General features: G+C 37.8%; 1 long non-coding RNA gene and 1 pseudogene across 1 annotated transcript; one reads left to right on the top strand and one right to left on the bottom strand.

Annotated features, from left to right (window-relative positions):
• Positions 1-173: 173 nt before the first annotated feature.
• Positions 174-26,704, bottom strand: part of LOC127953451 (zinc finger protein 271-like) — a 320,721-nt pseudogene continuing 294,190 nt past the window's right edge.
• LOC127953518 (uncharacterized) lies at positions 2,690-3,775 on the top strand. The gene is made up of 3 exons (XR_008153284.1): positions 2,690-2,808; positions 3,397-3,557; positions 3,642-3,775. It is a non-coding gene; the product is annotated as an uncharacterized LOC127953518 (long non-coding RNA).

Genomic DNA, 26,704 nt, shown 5'->3' with positions numbered 1-26,704 from the left:
CAACTTGAATTCCATACATTTTTTTGCTTAGCATCGTCTGAAGATGATCTGAGCCAATTTTTGTGAAAATCGGACAAACCGTCTAGGACGAGTTTGAAATAGTCGATTTTTCATACAATTGAAAATAGCGAAAAAACTAAACCTTGCAATTTTTGAATTGTGGGGTTGAGCCAAGGATTCAGAGGAAAAAACAAATTTTATTTTCTGGCTTACGGTTCAAAAGTTATTAGCATAGAAACATTGAAACTTTGGACAAGTGGTGGCACTAGAGTTGGAGTTAGAGACTTCAAATTTGCTATGGTTAATGTTGGGACTTCCCTCTATCAGTGTGCCAAATCTCACAACATTCCTGCAAGCGGTTCTATGGGCTGCCATAGACTTGCGGGGGAAGAAACGGAAGAAGACATTTACATTTATTCATTTAGCTGACGGTTTTATCCAAAGCGACTTACAATTGCAATATATGTCAGAGGTCACATCCCTCTGAGCAGCTAGGGGTTAAGTGTCTTGCTCAGGGACACATTGGACAAATTCTCTTATATTACACTCTGAACTTTTATTAACAAAATGAATAAGGAGAATATGTTTTATCCGCATTGTAACATAAAAATGTTTTTAAAAGACTTTTGATTTCCCCTTTCTTTAAAACTATAGTAGTTTGTGGTTCATTGTTAGCCCATTAATTAAAACACAAGCAATAAAATAGTACAATGGTACAAATTCTCATTGACATTTAAAGGCTTTTTACTTTTCTTGACCAAAGTGAATAAAATTTATATTGTAACCAAAATAAATAAGGTATTTTCTCTCTTTTAAAACAAATGCTTAGTTTGTGGTTCTATGTTTTATTTATTTGAAATTAAAACAGCAACAATAATGACAAACTCGCTTTATTAAAGGAATATTAAAAGGAAGTAATTTAACCTTTTTTAACAAAAGTTGTGCTTTTGGATCAGTATCTCGCATCAATCCCTGTAATAGCCTAAATAGAAGCTCTGCATATGCTTACACCTGTTTATCATGTATATTTTATATTAGTTCATTTTGCTTTTGAGCAACAAATGAATAACAATTTAATTGTTTTAGATATTTTATGTTTAGATATTTTTATTTTGCGGAGTCCCATGAATCATTTTGTTTTCCTGTATCCTGCACACACACACACACACACACACACACACACACACACAGAAGTCTTGTCCAGCGCCACTCTCTGTTGCATCGGATCTAGTGGGAGCAAGTCTGTAATCCACAATCACATGGCAGTTGCTTCAATGCATTTAAGGGTGTGGTCCTAGTCAAGAGAATCTCCTGAACTCCAAACTGAATTTCAGAATGGGAAAGAAAGATGATTTAAGCAATTTTGAGCGTGGCATGGTTGTTGGTGCCAGACGGGCCGGTCTGAGTATTTCACAATCTGCTCAGTTACTGGAATTTTCACACACAACCATTCCTAGGGTTTACAAAGAATGGTGTGAAAAGGGAAAAACATCCAGTATGCGCAGTCCTGTGGGCGAAAATGCCTTGTTGATGCTAGAGGTCAGAGGAGAATGGGCCGACTGATTCAAGCTGATAGAAGAGCAACTTTGACCTAAATAACCACTCGTTACAACCGAGGTATGCCGCAAAACATTTGTGAAGCCACAACACGCACAACCTTGAGGCGGATGAGCTACAACAGCAGAAGACCCCACCGGGTACCACTCATCTCCACTACAAATAGGAAAAAGAGACTACAATTTGCACATGCTCACCAAAATTGGACAGTTGAAGACTGGAAAAATGTTGCCAGGTCTGATGAGTGTCGATTTCTGTTGAGACATTCAGATGGTAGAGTCAGAATTTGGCGTAAACAGAATGAGATCATGGATCCACCATGCCTTGTTTCCACTGTGCAGGCTGGTGGTGGTGGTGTAATGGTGTGGGGGATATTTTGGCACACTTTAGGTCCCTTAGTGCCAATTGGGCATCGTTTGCATGCCAAGGCCTACCTGAGCATCGTTTCTGACCATGTCCATCCCTTTATGACCACCATGTACCCATCCTCTGATGGCTAGTTCCGGCAGGATAATGCACCATGTCACAAAGTTCGAATCATTTCAAACTGATTTCTTGAACATGACAATGAGTTCGCTGTACTAAAATGGCCCCCACAGTCACCAGATCTCAACCCAATGGAGCATCTTTGGGATGTGGTGGAACTGGGAAGTGCTCTGGGCCAACATTTCTAAAGAATACTTTCAGCACCTTGTTGAATCAATGCCACGTAGAATTAAGGCAGTTCTGAAGGCGAAAGGGGGTCAAACATAGTATTACTATGGTGTTCCTAATAATCAGAAAATTCAGAAAAATTATGAGCACAAACATGTAGTCCTCCATTGTTGTTGATGTTAAATGACCTTACTGTGGTTGGTTTTTGTGTATAACAGATGACTCAATGGAACACTTCCCACGTAAATTGCGGTGATGTGATTTCTCTCCAGTGTGAATCCTCTCATGTTTTTTTCAGACTCGATGACACACCGAATCTCTGGTCACAGTGTGAACACTTGTAAGGTTTCTCTCCAGTGTGGATCCTCTCGTGTTTTTTCAGACCTGCTAACTGATTGAATCTCTTGTCACAGTGTGAACACTTGTAAGGTTTCTCTCCAGTGTGGATCCTCTCATGTGTTTTCAGATTTGATGGCACACCGAATCTCATGTCACAGTGTGAACACTTGTAAGGTTTCTCTCCAGTGTGGATCCTCTCATGTGTTTTCAGACTTGATGATTGACTGAATCTCTTGTCACAGTGTGAACACTTGTAAGGTTTCTCTCCAGTGTGGATCCTCTCATGTGTTTTCAGATGTGTTGAATCACTGAATCTCTTGTCACAGTTTGAACACTTATAAGGTTTCTCTCCAGTGTGAAATCTCTCATGTGTTTTCAGATTTGATAGCACACCGAATCTCATGTCACAGTGTGAACACTTATAAGGTTTCTCTCCAGTGTGAAATCTCTCATGTGTTTTCAGACTTGATGATTGGCTGAATCTCTTGTCACAGTGTGAACACTTGTAAGGTTTCTCTCCAGTGTGGATCCTCTCATGTGTTTTCAGATGTGTCGAATCACTGAATCTCTTGTCACAGTTTGAACACTTATAAGGTTTCTCTCCAGTGTGAAATCTCTCATGTGTTTTCAGACTTGATGATTGACTGAATCTCTTGTCACAGTGTGAACACTTGTAAGGTTTCTCTCCAGTGTGGATCCTCTCATGTGTTTTCAGATGTGTCGAATCACTGAATCTCTTGTCACAGTTTGAACACTTATAAGGTTTCTCTCCAGTGTGGATCCTCTCATGTGTTTTCAGATGTGTCGAATCACTGAATCTCTTGTCACAGTTTGAACACTTATAAGGTTTCTCTCCAGTGTGGATCCTCTCATGTGTTTTCAGACTTGATGACACACTGAATCTCTTGTCACAGTGTGAACACTTGTAAGGATTCTCTCCAGTGTGGATGTTCATGTGATCCTTAAGGTTTGATGATTGTGTGAAAATCTTCCCGCACTGATTGCAAGTGAATGGTTTCTCTCCAGTATGAACTCTCATGTGATGCTTAAGATTTGATTTACATGTGAAACTCTTTCCACACTGAGTGCAGGTGAAAGATACCTTAACTCTTTTTTTCTTTAAATCTTTCTGTTTGGTTTGAGAGCAACTCAAAGTATTCCCACCAGTTTTGACATTATTTTTCTCCTCAACTTCACGCGATTCTTCATTTTCCTCTTTTCCTTCAATGAATTCTGAAATAAAAAAGTAAAAATTATTTATTTTTGGTGTATTGTTAAAAGCTGAACAATCTTGTCTAGGGCTGTGATGGTGATAAAGTGGTACAAATCTGCCACCATCACAGCCCTAGTCAAATTTATTTATTTCTTGTTTTATACAGCTTAAAAACCGTGACCAAAAAGAACAATGATGCTTTAAAATGTTTACCTGGTCTCTCTCTCTCTCTCTCTCTCTCTCTATATATATATATATATACATATATATATATATATATATATATATATATATATACATATATACATATATATATATACATATATATATATACACACACATATATATATATATATATATATATATATATATATATATATATATATATATATATATATATACACATATATATAAAAATACATACACACATATACAGTACAGACCAAAAGTTTGGACACACCTTCTCATTCAAAGAGTTTTCTTTATTTTCATGACTATGAAAATTGTAGAGTCACACTGAAGGTATCAAGGGCTATTTGACCAAGAAGGAGAGTGATTGGGTGCTGCGCCAGATGACCTGGCCTCCAGTCACCGGACCTGAACCCAATCGAGATGGTTTAGGGGTGAGCTGGACCACAGACAGAAGGCAAAATGGCCAACAAGTGCAACTAAGCATCTCTCGGGGATCTCCTTCAAGACTGTTGGAAGACCATTTCAGGTGACTCAAGCAAAAGGTGGCTACTTTGAAGAACCAAGAATATGACATTTTCAGTTGTTTCACACTTTTTTGTTATGTATATAATTCCAGATGTGTTAATTCATAGTTTTGATGCCTTCAGTGTGAATATACAATTTCCATAGTCATGAAAATAAATGAAACTCTTTGAATGAGAAGGTGTGTCCAAACTTTTGGTCTGTACTGTATATATATTTACTTTTCCTGTGAACACAAAAGGCCTATTTTCTCTTAAACACTGTCTTAATCTGAAGGCATATACATATATATATATATATATATATATATATATATATATATATATATTTACATATACACACACACACACATATATATATATATATATATATATATACATACATATATATATATATACATATATATACACACACACACACACACACACATAAGGCCTGGGCAATGTATACAAAATATATATCTGTATCTTGTTTTTGTCAAAATTTTTACGATATTCGATATATACTTCGATATATTTTCGTTTGCATTTAAATAATAAAGAAAACTATAGACTAAATGATCATTTACTGGTTATTATTAAATGAATATGTATATATAACTCAAGTAGCGCAAAACAGGTACAGAAAGTGCATTCTGACTTATTCAGTGTATGCAATTCACAATTTACATTGTGCATCTGGGGAAGCTAATTAAACTGGAATGTTTTCTTTAAAAAGTTTTAAGCTAGGGCTATACGATTAATCGAGTTTGGTTTAGCCTGGGATGTGTCACGTCCGGATCCTCCCCTTTTTGTCTTGACGGTGGCTTCAGCCTGTCTGTTTTCATCTGTTGCTGTGGACTGTATGATTGCCCTTTTTAGGTAAGCGAAAGCTGTTATATGGTTAACCGTCTTGCTGAGGGGTGGGTGGTTTTGATTAATGTGCAGTCCCTGTACTTCAGCTTTGCAGCGGGGTATTTGAACACTGCTTGTCCAGCCTGCGAACTCTACTCTTGTTGGGCTCATTTGGTAAGTCAGTGTGTTTGTTAACGGGAAATTCCAGCGGATGATGTGTAACTATTAGTAACGCTGTTTTTGTCATCCGTATTTGCTGCAGGATTCTCCCTCTTTTGTCCTAGTGATTATCGTTGCGACTCTTTTGCACTCTGCTACTGTTGTACACTTCACAAACACTTCCATTACCACTACCTAGGAAGACTGCTGCTGTCGTTATGGTTGTTCATGCGGATTGTTAATTCTCTTAAGATAACTCGGGGTGGATGAATCTTCAGCTCACGTGACCATACTTTATGGACTGCGGCCTCGTCTGAGCCCCTTTCTCTTTTCGTGAACCGTGTGGGCTTGTGTTTGAATACTCGTGTATTGCTGAGCCCTTACTATAGTGGCTTTTACCCTTTATTGTTATGATAGAGTTGTAATTCCATATGACTGGTTTCTGTATGTATTTTCGTTTATGAGGTTTTTCTATTTTGTTTTTGATTTCCTTTCAGGAGCTGGGGTCCCACGGGTGGAGGATCTTTTGTGGTGGTGGTGGTGGTGCTACTTCAACGTTTGCCGTTTGACACTTTTTGAAGTGTGTAATCTGAGTTCACGGTGTGGTGTGTAGAAGTGTGCTTGTGTATAAATAGTGCTGGTGATCACTCCGGTGGGTAACCTCTGCCCTGTAAGTTAGTATATTTTGTTTCTTGTTTTTTTTTGTTTGTTTATGGTAAGAGTATAAACTGATTTTGTGTAATATTCAACCTGCGGGTGTCGCAGGTTATTTTTTCTCTAGAATCTTTTTCTTACTATCACTGTCTGTTTTTTTTTTTGTTTTTTTTTAAGTGGTAAAATATATCTCAATTCACATCATATTTCTGATTTTATTGATCAATCTTATCAGATTAACTTTGATCGTTCACTTTTCCATGAGTGCAGTACACCTGCAAAGCGTTAGCACTTGTTAGCTTGTCATTAGCGTTTTCTTTTCTCCTCTCCTCTCTTTTGCTTCAGTTTTTCACAAGTTCATCAAACAACCGCAGTAAGAATATTTCATCAAGCACGGTGAGTAATGGCTTCTCCTGTTATCATTACTTGCACCTCTTGCCACATGTACAGTTTATCTATCTCTGTCGCAGATGAGGGATTCACGTGTGATAAATGCAGGGAAATAGTTACGCTGACAGAAAAGATTGGCTGTTATTAAGCCTCTCATCAAAAAACAACAACTTGACCCCAAAGAACTAGTTAATTATAGACCAATCTCGAATCTCCCTTTTCTGTCCAAGATACTAGAAAAGGTGGTATCCTCACAATTATATTCCTTCTTAGAGAAAAATGGTATATGTGAAGATTTCCAGTCAGGATTTAGACCTTATCATAGTATTGAGACTGCTCTCCTTAGAGTTACAAATGATCTGCTCTTATCATCTGATCGTGGGTGTATCTCTCTATTAGTTTTATTGGATCTTAGTGCTGCGTTTGACACAATTGACCACAGCATTCTTTTGCATAGACTTGAACACTTTGTTGGCATCAGTGGAAGTGCATTAGCATGGTTTAAATCGTACTTATATGACCGCCATCAGTTCGTAGCAGTGAATGAAGATGTATCATATCGATCACAAGTGCAGTATGGAGTACCTCAAGGCTCAGTACAAGGGCCGCTACACTCCACGCTTTATATGTTACCCTTGGGAGATATCATCAGGAAACATGGTGTTAGCTTTCACTGTTATGCTGATGATACTCAGCTCTATATTTCCTCGCAGCCCGGTGAAACACACCAATTTGAAAAACTAATGGAATGCATAGTCGATATAAAAATATAATTATAGGGCCTAAAAACTCTGCTTGTAATAACCTAGAACACTGTCTAAGACTTGATGGTTGCTCTGTCAATTCTTTGTCATCAGTTAGGAACCTAGGTGTGCTACTTGATCGCAATCTTTCCTTAGAAAGCCACGTTTCTAGCATTTGTAAAACTGCATTTTTCCATCTCAAAAATATATCTAAATTATGGCCTATGCTCTCAATGTCAAATGCAGAAATGTTAATCCATGCATTTATGACTTCAAGGTTAGACTATTGTAATGCTTTATTGGGTGGTTGTTCTGCACGCTTAGTAAACAAACTACAGCTAGTCTAAAGTGCAGCAGCAAGAGTTCTTACTAGAACCAGGAAGTATGACCATATTAGCCCGGTCCTGTCCACACTGCACTGGCTCCCTATCAAGCAACGTATAGATTTTAAAATATTGCTTATTACTTATAAAGCCCTGAATGGTTTAGCAACTCAGTATTTGAATGAGCTCCTTTTACATTATACTCCTCTACGTCCGCTACGTTCTCAAAACTCAGGCAATTTGATAATACCTAGAATATCAAAATCAACTGCGGGCGGCAGATCCTTTTCCTATTTGGCGCCTAAACTCTGGAATAACCTACCTAACATTGTTCGGGAGGCAGACACACTCTTGCAGTTTAAATCTAGATTAAAGACCCATCTTCTCTAACCTGGCATACACATAACATTCTAATATGCTTTTTAATATCCAAATCCGTTACAGGATTTTTAGGCTGCATTAATTAGGTAAACCGGAAACACTTCACATAACACCCTATGTACTTGCTACATCATTAGAAGAATGGCATCTACGCTAATATTTTTCTGTTTCTCTCTTGTTCCGAGGTCACCGTGGCCACCAGATCCAGTCTGTATCCAGATCAGAGGGTCACTACAGTCACCCGGATCCAGTACGTATCCAGACCAGATGGTGGATCAGCACCTAGAAAGGACCTCTACAGCCCTGAAAGACAGCGGAGACCAGGACAACTATAGCCCCAGATACAGATCCCCTGTAAAGACCTTGTCTCAGAGGACCACCAGGACAAGACCACAGGAACTGAACAGAGATGACATGACTGCCTTTAACTATCATTTTGCATTATTGAGACACTGTTTTCCAAATGAATGTTGTTCAGTGCTTTGACGCAATGTATTTTGTTTAAAGCACTATATAAATAAAGGTGATTGATTCAATGAAAGCTCACATTAATTTAGAACGTCAATGAAAGTGAGGGTATACATTAAACTGTTTAAAGCATGCTTTGCAGTTCATTTATATCTACTAAACCCTATAACATTAGAACCAAATATGTATTTCTAATGGGCAAAATGCCATGATATGATATCCAATCAAATTTCGTTTACAGTCAAAAGTGACTGAATCAACAAGGTCAAATGGGCTTCCTTGCTTAAATATAGCATTCCACTGTTTTAAATGATAGCTTAAAAAAAATGTGTAATAAAACATTGACCAATTCAGTAAGTAATAAAATTTTATTCAGTATGTAATAAAATTGTATTAGTTTTTTAATAAAACTAATACATTTTAAAGGTATGCCGTGCTATTCAACCAACATAATTTTAATTAATCCCAAACCTGATAATTTTGTCAGTATTAATGTACATTCAGTGATTCTAGCTTCTCTTTTCCATCTCTTTTTTTTGTGTGTGTGAACTGAGTAGACTACATATGCTTACATAAGTCATCTGAGTAGGCTACACATGCTTATATTCATAAATATAAACTTTATTTCTATTCAATTTTCTAAATTATTTGTAGCCTACTTATGTGTCACACGCCTACGTTTTGATGTAAATAAAAGGAGAGAGTGGTAAATGTTATGGACATATGATGGTACAATTCAGCCTATTATTGATTTTTATTTACACTTCACTTTTATCCAAAGAGATGACACTATTTGCACTGTATTTATCAATGGGAAATAAAATAATCTGTCATATACTGTTGTGGTCACTTGCAAGTCAAAGCAGCACAAATTACATGAGCAGCAACACAGTTATACTTCAAATACAGTGCATAGTTAACAGTGAGTGGTGGTTTCGGACATAATTTTATTAAAGTGCATTTGTCAGTGCCGCACTCATACTGACTCTTATTCTGCCTGACAGAAAGAAAAGCTTGTAGCTTACTGAAGGTGGAGCGATTTGACCAATCAGATGAAAGCGGCGTTTCAGCACCGCCACGTGTGCAAATGAAATATCTAACCCATAAACCGATTTATAAACCACAAACGAAAAAAGAAAAAAATGAAGCCAAAATCTAATTTTCTGTTTTTTAAACTAAACTAAAAAACGAAAACACGAGCTGGTTTTAATTTCTCGTTATTCCATTCCAAACGGGAAATTAAATGATGAAAAAGTACACAGACCTCATGAACATATGCAAGGCTTTGATTGAATCCTGGATTTAATCATTTTAATAAACCATTCATAAATACAGGAATTTGCTTCATTACTAAATTAATGAATGACTCAATAATATAGACAGTGATTTACCGCCACCTACTGTTTTTAGTTTAATACTTAAAATAATACATTGCATATTTCTCTATTGAATTTTCTATATATCTATATATATATATATATATATATATATATATATATATATATATATATATATATAATTGCCTAACCCTGGTAAAATAAATAAACAAATATATGTATGTGTGTGTGTAGATTGTTTTGGGGGTACAACACTTTAAAAACATTTGGAATCACTGGACTATGAAAAATCCATAAGAACTGTAATTCTGAGGGTTGTAACAATCAACTCCTCTTACACTCATGTCCTTCACCATCATAACTTTAACCTTCTTTTTGATAATATTCTAATTGGTAACAATCTTTATATGAACAGTCAATAGGCTAGTAAACCGCAGGGATGCATATTGGGTCATACGGCAACTTCCTTAAAAATATTTATCCTGTATAAAATGCAAATGTAAGTAGTGTTTTTCTATTGATAGAACATGTCTTGGTGCCATAAGTAATATAATGAGGGTTCAAATCACTAAAGGTGAATTATATCCCTAATGTAGCCTATATCAGCCATTACAACTGAAATACAAAGGCTGTAATATCAATGTTGGTATAGTATAAGGAAGTATAAGGAAACTTAAGCCCAATGTTTGAGTGTTATTTTAAATCACTTAACATCCATTTAAATGGAAATAAATGTATTGATCTAAATAATTTGTATAACTATGGTGACAACATTGTTTTACATAGAATCTGTCAAATGCTGAAAATGTTAAAACTCTGTGTGAAGTTAGATGGAGCGGAATTTCCTTATATGTGTCCTAAGGGCTCGTCTGCCGGAAGAGCGTGCGCTCCCGTATAGCACAGCACTGAGAGGCTGAGCACAGACAATCACTGATCAGAGCGAGAGCGTCGCGAAATGTCACAAAAGGAGTGTGTTTTTAGTTGCCAGGGCAAGACAACCCTGGACAGATTACCAAAGAAAAAAACAGCATTAAGGGACCAGTGGATGGAGTTTATTTTTACAGAGCATCAACGGAGTTGTGCAAGTGTTTGTTCCCTGCATTTCGAAGATGCTTGTTTTACAAACAAGGCCCAGTTTGACGATGGATTTGGGTATAGTTTATTTCTTAAGGATGATGCAATCCCAACGAAAAAGGATCACGGATCGTGTGTTGGAACCGCAAGTGGTGAGTAAAACTGCTTAAAATATCTCTGCCTCCTTGTTAGTGCGTCCGCCTCCCATGCCGGAGACCCGGGTTCGAGCCCCGCTCGGAGTGAGTCGTTGTTGCTGCTGCTCTCGTTCAGTTTCAGCCTCGGGATCTGATTCTGGATCATAAATAAACGGCTGAATCTGACTGTTAGCCATGGTTTGTTTTGGATGTTTTTTTCCCTCACGGTAATGTCACAGCTTCCAAACGCTCTCAACGCAAAAGCCTACTGGCGCTCGTGATTCTTTAGCTCCGCCCACATGTCACGCCTCCAGCCGGTCGTGTTTTTCCGGGAAAAATCGGTACAGACTATCTTTCTCTTATGAATATAATTAAACTAAAGACTTTTTGAAGTTATGTAGGATGCAGTACTACTCTATAGGTACTCAAGATTAACAGGATATTGAGTGAAAACGAGCATTTCACCCGACCTTTAAGCATTATCACTTGAACAAGAATGGTGGTTTTATTGAATATAAGCTATTTTATTGAATGATTTAATGACTTGCTCATTAAAAAAATTCTACTACTACTACTACTTACAGGCAGTTTTTATGAAAGGAGAGTATAGTATAATATATATTTTTTACACCTTTATTTGGCATTGATGCATACTGAAAAAACAAAGATATTTACAATAAAAAATTCATCAATGGGCTCCACTTGAAAAGCAAGTCTGCAAGGTAGGCACTACAGTAAGCACTATAGTTTTTATTTGCTCATTATTGTCTATTTACTGTCATGCATGCTCACTTTTTGCATAATAGACAATATGTTACACAGTATGACATTTGCTGCTGCACTATACAAAAACGGTTTTGTCTATTGACACAAAATCCATAACCTTTAGTCGGCACAGTCTGGAGATGATACGATTCGATTTTGGTGAAAATCGGACAAACTGTATAGGAGGAGTTTGAAAAAGTAGGATTTAAATGAAAATTAAGATGGTGGACAGTGAGTTCGGCCAAATAAGGAAAACTTGGTATCTATGTTCTCGGCTTGAACCAATCAATCTATTTAGACCAGTGGCATTTCAATAGCCAGATTTATTCAAAAGTTATTAGCCTTTTTGGAAATTTTGTTATAACTTTTCAAAAATATTATGGGTACCTTCAGGGCATGGTGCTGGTGGCACATTATGAGTTTCGTAATATCACTCCAATGCTTTTGTTTAGTATAGCATTTTATTTCACAAAACTGTATTGAAGTCAATGGGAATTTCATGTTTTGTTCTATTATAGCGCCACCAAGAGGCTCAGTCCCACCATTTTTTTAAGTGTCCTCAGAGTGAGCCCATACATATGTGTGTCAATTTTGGTGAAAATATCTCAACTGACTTCAGAGTTATAGACATTTATATGTAAAAACACGTAACAATGACTGACACATAAATTTGATTGAATTTTACTACCCCTTACTATCAATATTTTTTATTTTTGACAATGGTTTTTAGCTATTAACCTATGTTTTCAAACTTCCTAAGGTGGTTTTGTCTTGATCGGACAAGCGGTTTTGAACATGTACCCAAATGTTTTTTAAGCGCTAAATCACAACGCTACACAAACCGTAAGGCAAAACCTAGCATGTTTGGTATCGTAGGACTCGGCAAGGTTTCAGGATTCTAATTAGATGAGTCTCGTGAAAATAAGTCAACCACTCCCAAAGTTATAAGTGTTTGAAAAACAATTCACCACTAGGTGGCGCTGTTTCGAAACCTCTCACGCTCCTTCAGGACATTGTGCTGATGATCCATACCATGTGTTGTAACAATCTGTTGATGCGTTCTGAAAATACAGCATTTTAGCACAAAATTCAAAATGGCCAATAGTCAAAATGGCCGATATGGTAAGATTGGATATCAGTCAACTCAGAATGTTGCCCTGAATTTAACAAGACCTTTTATGATTTTTGGACAAACTGTTCAGAAGTTATAAGCAAAAATAGCCATTTTTCATGTCTCCAGACCAGTAGGTGACGCTGCGTGATGCCTGAGGTCATGCTTGTTATGAAATGTACCAAGTTTGGTATGATTACGATAAAGTGTTGCGGAGATACAACCTTACAACTGTTTTTGCAAGCACTAAGTAAAATTTGTTCGAGCGTTTATCAAAAACGGTTTGACGAATCAATTTGAATTCCATAACTTTTTGTCAGCACTGCCTGAACATGATCTGGTTCAATTTTCGTACAAATTGGACAAATTGTCTAGGACGAGTTCGAAAAACTAGTTTTTTCAAAAAATTCAAAATGGTGGCTATATTTTAATGATGGAAAATTATGCCATTTTGAATCAAATCGGCTTGAGCTCAGGAATCAGAGGAAAGAAGAATTGTGTAGATTGACAGGACGGTCCACAAGTTATTAGCAACATATAAGTAAAACTTTGGACAGGTGGTGGCGCTAGAGGGAATGACAGACACATTAAAATTGGTGTATTTAATGTTGGGACTGTCCTCTATCAGAATCTCAAACCATTACATCTTTCCCGCAATTGGTTCTATGGGCTGCCATAGGCACCCCAGTCGGAAGAATAATAATAAGCAGCCTGAAGTGTAATTTTGGCATCATGCCTCAAATTCGTCGCGGTGGTACGTGAAAATGGTTTTGTCTATTGACACAAAATCCATAACTTTTTGTCAGCACAGTCTGAAGATCATCTGATTCAATTTTGGGGAAAATCGGACCAACAGTTGATGAGGAGTTTGAAAAAGTAGGTTTTCAACAAAAATCAAAATGGCGGACAGGAAGTTCAGCTTACTCTGGCATATTTAGTATCTATGTTGTCCACATAAGCCAGGGAATGTTTTGAGACCAGTTTCATTGCAATAACCTAATGCAATAAAAAGTTATTAGCATTTTAATAAGTCTAATTAACCATTAACCCTCTGGAGTCTAAGGGTATTTTTGGGGCCTGGAGAAGTTTTGTCATGCCCTGATATTTGTGCTTTTTTCAGTTTCTTATAAATATCTATATGGGTAAAGTCTAATATCACTGTAATCAGCACAAACTGGGCTATAATAATATGTGAAATGCATGCATGTACATAATTGTATTTTTGAGAAAAAAAATGTTATGCATGGTTAGTGAAAAACTAAAAATGTTAAATCACTTGAATAAGGCCATAAAACACATACATAACATTGGTTCCCGGGATTGTTGAGAACTGGAACTTGTAGCCTAGAATTTTTTTTTCTAAATTATGTGAAAATCATCTTGTTTACTCACTCTCTGAAAACAATATATTGATTAACATTTTCTAAGACACTTTTTGTCGGTAAAAGTCATATGCGAGTAGGCGTCAACTATCATGAATATCATTGTGATTTACACCTGAGAAGACAAAGGGCCGCATAATGAGCTGCATAATGAGCCTCTCATTCAGCTGTGCCACTGAGTGAGGAGTTAAAAGAAAGAATGTGAGAATAAAATAAATCTATATGATTTTATGTTTGTAGTTTATTAAGAAAATATTTAATTATCCCACAACATAATTTAATATCCACTTGGGGGAGCAGTTAAACAGTTTATTAGGAACAATCAAAGCTGACTTTCAAACAAATTTTTAGGCATCCTTACTCCAGTCACAAAATCCTTCAGAAATCCTTTTAACAATCTTATTTTCTACCAAAAAAAAAAAAACAATTTATTATCATCATCATTATTATTATTATTATTATTATTAATGTTGAAAATGTTTTAATGTTTTTTTAGGGGGAATAAATTGAAAGAACTGCATTGTTTTTACATTTGTTCGAGTTATCTCTATTTGTCACATTTATATTATTTACAACAAGCTTTTGAATGGTATAGTATTGTATATTGTTATTGAAACTTCATAATGTTTCACTTGATTATACATTTAGTCAGGAATTATAGTTTGGGAAAAGTATTTGGAAAAAGTCTAACTAGTAAAATGATTTATGTCTTATTCCTCTCATCGCGAAGCAAACAGTAAAATAAAATAAAAACTTGAAGAACAGTCTGGCTGCTTTTTCTTCTGTGTGGGCGTATTCAAGCCGCACGCTTCAGTTTGAATCTGAATAGCGCGTTAAGCGCAGGGGCATGGTCACATTAGACATAATGAAGGGAGACATGAAAAACAGAAATTGCATTGATTTCATATGGATTACTTTATCTCAGAATATTTGTTTTCGGCAGCAGTAGACATTTCAGGCTTTCTATAGATATCTCTCTCATGTCTCTTCGTTGAGTATTCACGGAGTTACAGTTCATTTTAATGATGTGTTTGTAAATGAAGATCAGCGCACACAAAGGCTGCAGACAGCGCACCTTGGATGTTATGTTTATTTTATAAGTGCACAAAGGTTTTTTGTTATTATGTCTGTATCCAAGAAAAAAGTAGACCCTTTACAGATTCGATTGATGTATTGCTCTTATCTGTACGATTAAAACTGAGAGTGTAATTTAAGTTCTTTTCGGGGTTATCAGGAGAAAATGACTCAAAACGCATATATGCGTTAATCGACTTCAAAGGGTTAATGAATGGTTTATTGCTCTTGACCAATAGGTGGTGCTGTTAACAAATTGATGTGGCATGGTCAGTGTGAGGTGACAATGACACACAAAGTTTGGTGCAAATATGTCAAAGCATTGAAGTCTGAAGATGATATGATTCAATTTTGGTGAAAATCGGACCAACGGTTGATGAGGAGTTTGAAAAAGTAGGTTTTGACTGAAAATCAATATGGCGGACAGGAAGTTTGGCCAAATAAAGAAAACTTGGTATCTATGTTCTTGGCTTGACCCAAGGAATCTATTAAAACCAGCGACATTTCAATAGCCAGATGTATTCAAAAGTTATTAGCCTTTTTGGAAATTTTGGTATAACTTTTCAAAAATATTATGGGTACCTTCAGGGCATGGTGCTGGTGGCACATTCTGAGTTTCGTAATATCACTCCAATGCATTTGTTTAGTATAGCATTTTATTTCACAAAACTGTATTGAAGTTCATGTTTTGTTCTATTATAGCGCCACCAAGAGGCTCAGTCCCACCATTTATTTAAGTGTCCTCAGAGTGAGCCCATACATATGTGTGTCAATTTTGGTGAAAATATCTCAATTGACTTCAGAGTTATATAGACATTTATATGTAAAAACACGTAGCAATGACTGACACATAAATTTGATTGAATTTTACTACCCCTTACTATCAATATTTTTGATTTTTGGCAATGGTTTTTAGCTATTGACCTATGTTTTCAAACTTCTGAAGGTGGTTTCGTCTTGATTGGACAAGCGGTTTTGAACATGTACCCAAATGTTTTTTAAGCGCTAAATCACAACGCTACAACAAACCGTAAGGCAAAACCTAGCATGTTTGGTATCGTAGGACTCGGCAAGGTTTCAGGATTCTAATTAGATGAGTCTCGTGAAAATAATACGACCACACCCAAAGTTATAAGCGTTTGAAAAACAATTCACCACTAGGTGGCGCTGTTTCGAAACCTCTCACGCTCCTTCAGGACATTGTGCTGATGATCCATACCATGTGTTGTAACAATATTTTGATGCGTTCTGAAAATACAGCATTTTAGCACAAAATTCAAAATGGCCAATAGTCAAAATGGCCGATATGGTAAAATTGGATATCAGTCAACTCATGCGAAAAACAGTTTTGTCTATCGACACAAAATCCATACATTTTGTCAAAACTGTCTGAAGATCATCTGACTAAATTTTGGCGAAAATCAGACTAACGGTTGATGAGGAGTTAAAAAAAAAGTATATTTTCAATATAAATCAAAATGGCGGACAGGAAGTTCCAGCTTCCTCTGGCATATTTGGTATCTTTGTTGTCGGCATAAGCCAGGGTATATCGTTTTATTGCAATAGGATAATGCAATAAAAGGTTATTAGCATTTTTATAAGTGTCAAAATTATTAGTTAATGATTGGTTTATTACTCTTGACCAAAAGGTGGCGCTGTTACAAAATTTATTTTTGATTTCAATAGTCTAATTTATTCAAAGGTTTCATTATAACTTTTTGAGTACCTTCAGGGCAAGGAGCCGAAGATTTTTGTAATTATTTTCGTAACGAAACGATAATGCGTTCAAAAAATACAGCATTTTAAAACATAATTCAAAATTGCAGACACAGGAAAATTGAATATCATGCGACTCGATATGACTCAGTGAATACCAAAGAGACCAGTTGTGTGATTTATGGCCAAACCATTCAAAAATATGCATTTTTCATATCTCCTGACCACTAGGTGGCGCTCCGTCAAAACATTGCAGGTAGTCTCAGGTCATGGTTATTAGGACACACACCAAGTTTTGTCTCAATATGCCAAACCGTTGCCGAGATATAGCCTCACGTGCATTTTTGCGTGCTTTTCATCAAATGTGTTCACATGTCATTCGAGAACGGTTAGACGAATCAACTTGAATTCCACAAATTGTTGCTAGCATTGTCTGAAGATGATCTGAGCCAATTTTTGTGAAAATTGGACAAACAGTCGATTTTTCATATAATTGAAAAAAGCAAAAAAAACTAAGCCCATTCTGAGTTCATTCGACTTGGCATGAGCCAATTAATTTTTTATTTTTTTTTGAAAAATTGAAAATAGCGAAAAAACGAAACCTTGCAATTTTTGAATTGTGGGGTTGAGCCAAATATAGGAAAAATAAATTTTATTTTCTGGCTTATGGTTCAAAAGTTATTAGCATAGAAACATTGAAACTTTGGACAAGTGGTGGCACTAGAGTTGGAGTTGGAGACTTCAAATTTGCTATGGTTAATGTTGGGACTTCCCTCTATCAGTGTGTCAAATCTTACAACATTCCTGCAATCGGTTCTATGGGCTGCCATAGACTTGCGGAGGAAGAAACGGAAGAAGACATTTACATTTATTCATTTAGCTGACGATTTTATTCAAAGCGACTTACTATTGCTATACATGTCAGAGGTTGCACCCCTCTGGAACAGCTAGGGGTTAAGTGTCTTGCTCAGGGACACATTGGTGTGTGGTCAGTGAATGGCTGCTGTTTCCAATGAATATCTGCACAAGGCACCAGCATGATCAAAAAGCTGAACTACTAAATTTTTGGTCACACAGTAAAGACATAATTAAAAAATGCAAAGTGTTATCAGTTTGAAAAATCAAGATAATAACAGCGTTAATACGAATTATTTCTAAATGCTGGACCGTTCTGATTTCGCTCTGCATATGGAACCTGAAGATTTTTTGATTTATTTTTTTAAACCAAGAATGAACCAACATGAAAACATTTAGCTTTTAATCCTTATATATATATATATATATATATATATATATATATATATATATATATATATATATATATATATATATATATATACACACACACACACACAAACACACACTGTAGACTTTAACCTAAGACTATTCCAGGTCTGGCAGTAGTTTTGCGATTGATGACCCATTTTGGTTGTCTACCTACTGTACATTACATTTTTCTCCATTAAATTTATGAAATACCAGCACACGCTCCTAATAAATGTTTTTTATTACAGCATCAACATTCACAGAACAGTTATTCTTAACTAAAGCAAGTGGCGGCTGTGTGCATGGTTTATATGGTTTGGTGGAATGCCAGCAAAGAGCACTGCATTTATAATCTCTAAAATACATCTCGGTTCATCCGAAACTCACAAATCTGTTAACACACAATAAAAATATGCACAATGAACCTACATTTTCCTCTTACTTCAAGCGAATGCTTAGTTTGTGGCTCATTATTAGCCTTTATTATTAATAACGAAACACTTATTTAAAAAAATGAATAAGGAGAATATGTTTTATCCGAATTGTAACACAAAATGTTTTTAAAAGACTTTTGATTTCCCCTTTCTTTAAAACTATAGTAGTTTGTGGTTCATAGTTAGCCCATTAATTAAAACACAAGCAATACAAAAGTACAATGGTACAAATTCTCGGTAGCACTTTATTTTACAGTCCTGTTTCTCATGTACATACTATGTACTTATTATAATAATTACAATAACTATGTAATAACTAGGTACTAACCCTGAACCTACCCCTAAACCTAACCCTACCCCATGTAGTTACCTTGTGTTACCAAATTCTCTTTGGCATTTAAAGGCTTTTTACTTTTCTTGACCAAAATGAATAAAATTGATATTGTAACCAAAATAAGGTATTTTCCCTCTTTTAAAACAAATGCTTAGTTTGTGGTTCAATGTTTTATTTATTTGAAATGAAAACAGCAACCATAATGACAAACTCGCTTTATTAAAGGAATATTAAAGGAAGAAATGTAACTTTTTTTAACAAAAGGTGTGCTTTTGGATCAGTATCTCACATCAATCCCTGTAATAGCCTAAATAGAAGCTCTGCATACGCTTACACCTGTTTATCATGTATATTTTATATTAGTTCATTTTGCTTTTGAGCAACAAATGAATAATTTAATTGTTTTAGATATTTTATGTTTAGATATTTCTACTTTGCGGAGTCCCATGAATCATTTTATTTTCCGGTATCCTGCACACACACACACACACACACACACACACACACACACACACACACACACACACACAGAAGTCTTGTCCAGAGCCACTCTCTGTTGCATCGGATCTAGTGGGAGCAAGTCTGTAATCCACAATCACATGGCAGTTGCTTCAATGCATTTAAGGGTGTGGTCCTGGTCAAGAGAATCTCCTGAACTCCAAACTGAATGTCAGAATGGGAAAGAAAGATGATTTAAGCAATTTTGAGCGTGGCATGGCTGTTGGTGCCAGACGGGCCGGTCTGAGTATTTCACAATCTGCTCAGTTACTGGAATTTTCACGCACAACCATTCCTAGGGTTTACAAAGAATGGTGTGAAAAGGGAAAAACATCCAGTATGCGCAGTCCTATGGGCAAAAATGCCTTGTTGATGCTAGAGGTCAGAGGAGAATGGGCCGACTGATTCAAGCTGATAGAAGAGCAACTTTGACCTTAATAACCACTTGTTACAAACAAGGTATGCAGCAAAACATTTGTGAAGCCACAACACACAGAATCTTGAGGCGGATGAGCTACAACAGCAGAAGACCCCACCGGGTACCACTCATCTCCACTGCAAATAGGAAAAAGAGGCTACAATTTGCACAAGCTCACCAAAATTGGACAGTTGAAGGCTGGAAAAATGTTGCCTGGTCTGATGAGTGTCGATTTCTGTTGAGACATTCAGATGGTAGAGTCAGAATTTGGCGTAAACAGAATGAGAACATGGATCCACCATGCCTTGTTTCCACTGTGCAGGCTGGTGGTGGTGGTGTAATGGTGTGGGGGATATTTTGGCACACTTTAGGTCCCTTAATGCCAAATGGGCATCGTTTACATGCCAAGGCCTACCTGAGCATCATTTCTGACCATGTCCATCCCTTTATGACCACCATGTACCCATCCTCTGATGGCTACTTCCAGCAGGATAATGCTCCATGTCACAAAGTTCGAATCATTTCAAATTGGTTTCTTGAACATGACAATGAGTTCACTGTACTAAAATGGCCCCCACAGTCACCAGATCTCAACCCAACAGAGCATGGTGTTGCTAATAATCTGAAAAATTATCGAGATGTGAGTTGTTTTCCAATATCGTGCTGCTCTACTAGTACGTTTAGTCAAGCTTACAGGCTCAGTAGCTTCTGCAGCATGAGCACAAACATGTAGTCCTCCATTGTTGTTGGTGTTAAATGACGTAGCGGTGTCTGAATATGGTCAAGACGTGGGGTGATTACATTGTTTTACAAAACATATGGATTGGCAGTACAGAAAAACACAAAGGTGTCATTTTCAGATTTATCCACTCTGGGACTTGTTTTTTTTTTTTTTTTTTTTTTTAAATAGGGTTTTCACCCCCCCGAATACCGGATCCGTCTGGACGAAACGCATATACCATACAAAATATTTACATATACAGCTAAATGTGTCTCTGCGTGTATGGGGCCTTACTGTGGTTGGTTTTTGTGTATAACAGATGACTTAATGAAACGCTTCCCACATACATTGCGGTGATGTGCTTTCTCTCCAGGGTGAATCCTCTCATGTTTTTCCAGACTCGATGAATCCCCGAATTTCCTGTCACAGTGCGAACACTTATAAGATTTCTCTCCAGTGTGGATCCTCTCATGTGTTTTCAGATTTGATAAACCACCGGATCTCTCGTCACAGTGTTAACACTTGTAAGGTTTCTCTCCAGTGTGGATCCTCTCGTGTGTTTTCAGACATCTTCTTTGACTGAATCTCTTGTCACAGTGTGAACACTTGTAAGGTTTCTCTCCAGTGTGGATCCTCTCATGTGTTTTCAGATTTCCTGAACAACTGAATTTCCTGTCACAGTGTGAACACTTGTAAGGTTTCTCTCCAGTGTGAATCCTCTCATGTTTTTTCAGACCTACTAACTGACTAAATCTCTTGTCACAGTGTGAACACATGTAAGGTTTCTCTCCAGTGTGAATCCTCTCGTGTGTTTTCAGATTTCCTGAACAACTGAATCTCTTGTCACAGTGTGAACACTTGTAAGGTTTATCTCCACTGTGAATCCTCTCATGTGTTTTCAGAGATGATAAATCACTGAATCTCTTGTCACAGTTTGAACACTTGTAAGGTTTCTCTCCAGTGTGAAATCTCTCATGTGTTTTCAGACTTGATGATTGACTGAATCTCTTGTCACAGTTTGAACACTTGTAAGGTTTCTCTCCAGTGTGGATCCTCTCATGTGTTTTCAGACTTGTTAAATTATAGAATCTCTTGTCACAGTGTGAACACTTGTAAGGTTTCTCTCCAGTGTGGATGTTCATTTGATCCTTAAGATTTGATTTACATGTGAAACTCTTTCCACCTTGAGTGCAGGTGAATGATACCTTAACTCTTTTTTTCTTTAAATCTTTCTGTTTGGTTTGAGAGCAACTCAAATTTTTCCCACCAGTTTTGACATTATTTTTCTCCTCAACTTCACTGGATTCTTCATTTTCCTCTTTTTCTTCAATGAACTCTAAAATAAAAAAGTTAAAATTATATATTTTTCCTATATTGTTAAAAGCTGAACAGTCTTGTCTAGGGCTGTGATGGTGATAAAGTGGTAAAAATCTGCCACCATCACAGCCCTAGTAGCCCTATTTCTTGTTTTATACAGCTTAAAGACCCTGGGGTCAAACTGACCGAAAAGAAAAATGATGCTTTAAAATGTTTACCGAGTCTATATATATATATATATATATATATATATATATATATATATATATATATATATATATATATATACACATAAAAATATATACAGTACAGACCAAAAGTTTGGACACACCTTCTCATTCAAGGAGTTTTCTTTATTTTCATGACTATGAAAATTGTAGAGTCACACTGAAGGCATCAAGGGCTATTTGACCAAGAAGGAGAGTGATTGGGTGCTGCGCCAGATGACCTGGCCTCCACAGTCACCGGACCTGAACCCAATCGAGATGGTTTAGGGGTGAGCTGGACCGCAGACACAAGGCAAAAGGGCCAACAAGTGCTAAGCATCTCTCGGGGAACTCCTTCAAGACTGTCGGAAGACCATTTCAGTTGACTACCTCTTGAAGCTCATCAAGAGAATGCCAAGAGTGTGCAAAGCAGTAATCAAAGCAAAGGGTGGCTACTTTGAAAAGCCCTAGAATATGACATATTTTCAGTTGTTTCACACTTTTTTGTTATGTATATAATTCCATATATAATTCCACATGTGTTAATTCATAGTTTTGATGCCTTCAGTGTGAATCTACAATTCCCATAGTCATGAAAATAAAGGTGTGTCTAAACTTTTGTTTCACACTTATACACATACATACACACACACTATGCCTGGGTAATATATATCTGTATTTGTACGACATTTTTGTTTGCATTTAAATAATTAAGAAAACTAGACTAAATGATCATTTACTGGTTATTATTAAACGAATATGTATATATAACTCAAGTAGTGCAAAACAGGTACAGAAAGTGCATTCTTACTTATTCAGAGTATGCAATTCACAATTTACATTGTGCATTTGGGGAAGCTAATTAAACTGGAATATGTTTTTTTTTTTAAAGGGGGGGGTGAAATGCTCATTTTCACTCAATCTCCTGTTAATCTTGAGTACCTATAGAGTAGTACTGCATCCTTCATATCTCCAAAAAGTCTTTAGTTTTATTATATTTATAAGAGAAAAATAGTCTGTGCCGATTTTTTTGGTAAAAACACGAACCGCTGGAGGCGTGACGTGTGGGCGAAGCTAAAGAATCACGAGCGCCAGTAGGCTTTTGCGTTGAGAGCGTTTGGAAGTTGTGACATTAGCGTGAGGAAAAAAAAAACATCATCCAAAACAAAACAAGGCTAACAGTCAGATTCAGCCGTTTATTCATGATCCAGAATCAGATCCTGAGGCTGAAACTGAACGAGAACAGCAGCAGAAACGACTACAACAGCGTCTCTATGTGGTATGTATTGAAACTGTATATATTTGCTTATGTAACCCCTCTCTCCCGGGTCCTTTCTGACGCTCCTTGCACTCGCTCCGAGCGGGGCTCGAACCCGGGTCTCCTCTAACAAGGAGGCTAAATGGCTACAGCCACTAGCGTCTGTTGCTAGTGCGTCTCTTGAGATCGGGAAGGTTTGCCTGCACAGCACTACTCGCTGGCCTCCGTTACACTTAGCGGTTTTGGAAAATGACTAAGTTCCACTTTATGTCGTCTTTTTTTTTCTTTAAAGGTGTACAAGGTTTACTTGATGTGCTTATGCACCGATAACAAAGTTAACAACACAGAGATATTTGAAGCAGTTTTACTCACCGCCTGCGGTTCCAACACACGATCGTGACCCTTTTCCGTTGGGACTGCATTATCCTTAAGAAATAAACGATATGCAAATCCCAAACTGGGCCTTGTTTGTAAAACAAGCATCTTCGAAAATGCAGGGAACAAACATAAACACTTGCACAACTCCATCGATGCTCTTTAAAAATAAACTCCGTCCACTGGTCCCTTGATGTTTTTTTTGTTTTTTTTGGTAATCTGTGCAGGGTTGTCTTGCCCTCCCAACCAAAAACACACTTCTTTTGTGACATTTCGCTCTCGCTCTGGTCAGTGAATTTCTCGTCTCTGCTCTGCTATACGGGAGCGCGCGCTCTTCTGGGAGAAGTGCCCTTAGGACCCTTATAAGGAAATTCCGCTCCATCTAACGTCACACAGAGCCATACTCGAAAAAAACGTTCCGAAACTTGTGACAAACCGGAAAATACTCCTTCAAACTTACAACTTAAAGGCCGTGTTGCAAGGTTAAATTTTTAACGAATATGTGCAATTTGCTTGTTGGTAATAAATTTAAATAAAACATTTAAACTGTTATCCATCGATTTTATGTTGTTGGGTATCACAAAATGGAATATAATACGAAAAAATAGGTACTATCTTACAGCGGTCTCCTTTCCCCCACAATGCATTGCATCACGTCACGTTGGGGAGAGAATTTACCAAAGCCGCCTTGAGAGCATTGAGAGTGACTAGAGAGACGAGAGTATTCAGATAGCGCAGAACGCAGATTATAGATAAATAGATAAATACATATATATAGATAGATAGATAGATAGACTAGATACAGTTTATAGATAGATAGACAGACAGATAGATAGTGAGATAGCGACCAACAGCGACCCAAACGCACTCACTTCCCTACAGCACAAGCTTTCTAACGCAGTTTACATGGGACGGCACCCACACTCCTGTCAAACACAGCGACAGACACACGGCTACGTTTGCAACAACATTTTCAACGGAGGACGAGATAAACGCTTAGAAACGTCCATATAGCTAGCATGATGCCTTTTATTTCTATTTGACAAAGACAAAATTTACCAGTTCTACGACACTATGACAAAGGTTACCGGTACTTCTCTGAACTAACGTCATGATCACTGCCACTAGATATAAAGAAAACATTGATTTTTCACTCGGTGCTATTCAATGACAGTAATAAAAATAAAAAAATAAAATATATGTGTGTGTGTGTTGTTGCGCACTGCTGCTCGTAAACTAGCTCCAGTGCTCATTGCTGCAATGCTAAATGATATAGCAACTCACCAGGACACTTCACCAACTCTCCACTCGCTCTCCTCTGACCATGAATAGGCTTTGACGGACATCAGTTCTTGGCAATTCCTCATTTGCCCTCTCACGACTGGCTCGATCGAAATTACACAGCTGCGGGCCATCATACATGTTTGCTCTCGCCACCTCTTCCTCATCCCAGTCAGTCGCTATAACATTGTTCTGATGCTGCGTTCCAGGCAGGTTTTTGAGCTCGTAATCACTATTTCATACCACTACTAACGACTTTGTATTGTTTCAGGCAAGTTACGCCAAACTTTTTGAGCGCAAGTAATTGGAACTAGATTATTTATTTTATTGCAATGTTGCATTGACCTAAAATCGTTTTTTCGATGTGTACTACTTGCATAAACACTGCATCCGTAGGCAGTATTATTCGTATGGGCTGTCATCGTTGTTTCGCGTGCTGTGTGACCTCGGAACTCGGAGTGCATCGATCTAGTATGAGACACGAGTTCACAGGTGGGAAGTGACGAATTTGATTGCCGTTCCAGTGCAGTTTCATGGGTTTAAGGTTGGAAAAACACGGGTTAGTGTCACAGTGTGTCTGGTCTGTGTATCACTGTGTGTCCACTAGAGGTCTCACTTTCCCTTATTTGGTCACCTTCCTCCTTGTTGTGTAATTGATTGTTTCCCCACCTGTCTCCTGTTTCCCTATTATCCTTCTGTGTATAAATACCCAGTCTGTCTTAGTCTGTGTTACGGAGTCCTTGTTGAATGTCGTTTGGATGTACTTTCCTGGGTCTGTTTTCCCGTGTGTTTTTGTGTTTGGATCTCATGGTTTTGACCCGGCCTGGACTGTTTATTCTTTTGGATTTGCCCTATAAATAAAGATACATACCTGCACATGGTTCTTTCTTCTCGTTCCTGAAACGCCTCACGTGACAGAAGGACTCTGTCACCAAGAGAACCAGCAGGTATGTCTGCCCATGCCTCATCCCCAGTCACAGAGCGGGACAGAGGCGGTTTAGAAGGAACTCGCCTGGTGGTTTTCCGCGGAACCAGGGGAGGTCGTCGAGGAGGAGGTGGGCGAGAGGAAGCAAGATGGCCACCGACCCAGCGCCGCTGTGGTGCGTAACCACCAACCCCGCACCACGAGGCCAGATGGAAGACAGCCTCACCCCACAGGGCAAGATGGCTGGCAGCTCAACACCAACGCCCAAGAGGGCCGCTGATACCCTTCTCGACTACTTCGAGATGCTATCGAGAATACTAGAAGTTCCCAAGACGGTTCACGTCATGGCTGCTGAGCCAGCGCTTCAGCACAAGATGGCCGTTAACCCAGCGCCACAGCTCAAGATGGCCGCTGAGCCAGCGCCACAGCACAAGATGGCCGCCAGCCCAGAGCCACAGAACAAGATGGCCACCAGCCCAGCGCCACAGCACACGATGGCCGCCAGCTTAGAGCCACAGACCAAGATGGCCACCAGTTTAGAGCCACAGCACAAGATGGCCGCCAGCCCAGAGCCACAGCACAAGATGGCTGATTCAACGACTTAGTTGCCAGTACAGGTGCCACCGACTCGCCATCATAGAGGGCGGAGG

Source organism: Carassius gibelio, chromosome B3 (assembly GCF_023724105.1).
Source record: "Carassius gibelio isolate Cgi1373 ecotype wild population from Czech Republic chromosome B3, carGib1.2-hapl.c, whole genome shotgun sequence".
Lineage (NCBI taxonomy): Eukaryota > Metazoa > Chordata > Actinopteri > Cypriniformes > Cyprinidae > Carassius > Carassius gibelio.
The sequence above is the reverse complement of the archived record's forward strand: the minus strand, read 5'-3'. Positions and strand labels throughout refer to the sequence as shown.